Consider the following 1,136-nt stretch of genomic DNA (forward strand, 5'->3'; position numbering starts at 1 on the left):
TAGTCTCAGATTCTCCCATGATCCCTGTGGATGGAAGGACCAGAGAGAAAGCTATCAGAATGGTCACCCAACCAGCACATGTTGTCAGGGTTGGAGGAGCTAGAGCAGGTGGTGATCCCTCCCAGACAGGCTTTGTGAATGTCCTTTGTAAAGTGCTTAAAACCTGGAGTCAACTCTTGTCATAGTCCTGGGACCTCCCATTAGATTTCATTGTCTCCAGGCTCCCAAACTCTGAAAAGGCATCCAAGGCAACCACTTTCCCACAAACTACCACCAAAGGGAGAGAGAGAGAGAAAGGTTCAGATCTTCCAGAGCTGGTACTCCAGCTGACTTCAGCCAGGGATCCGTGCCCTGAGGATACCCCCCTCCCTGCGAGTAAAGAGATGTGCTTTTCCTTGGGAATTATGCCAAGGATGAGGCCAGTGTAATTACTAACTAGGGAAGAATTTGGGACTTATCCAAAAGCAGACCCTCCCTTCATGTTATTTCTTTTTCTATATTTCAGATAATGCCTCATAAGGGCTTATTATCCAAATCCATTGATGTTGTGCAAAAGTAAGTTGTTCATTTTGGGACAAAAAAATGGTGTGTATGAAAAGTATCTGAGATTTCTGCATGACTTTTAAAGTCCCCCCCCCCCATTATTCTTAAGGTAGTCTTTTATGCATACTTCTCTGATACTTTAGAACTCAACTCCAGACACAAAAATAAAATCCTAAAAGCTCAGTCTAATCATCTCATATACATAGAACCAATCCCTCTGCATTCTATGGGAATATTTTGTTTAAAATAAGGTTTATATTCATGGGATTGCTTGGAGATCCCAGTGAAGACATTTTGAGAGACTGTGGTCAAGAACGAGAGTACTGAGTCAGTGCTCAGAGGTGTAAAAAATGGTCCAAAAAAGAAAATCATTTGCCCATTGGTCACAGAATTAACAAGTGGCAGTTAAGGGCTAAAGCCTGCTCTCTCGATGTATTTAGTCACTGATCCAACAAACATTTATGAAGTACCTGTAATGTGAAGGCATTGGGAAAACAAAGCCAAAATGCAAATGGTTCTTGTCCTCAGGTAACTTACTGCTACTCAACACACACACACACACACACACACACACACACACACACACACACACA

Source organism: Petaurus breviceps, unplaced genomic scaffold (genome assembly GCF_028583685.1).
Source record: "Petaurus breviceps papuanus isolate PSGF00001 unplaced genomic scaffold, PetGlider_PUasm1.0 90397, whole genome shotgun sequence".
Lineage (NCBI taxonomy): Eukaryota > Metazoa > Chordata > Mammalia > Diprotodontia > Petauridae > Petaurus > Petaurus breviceps.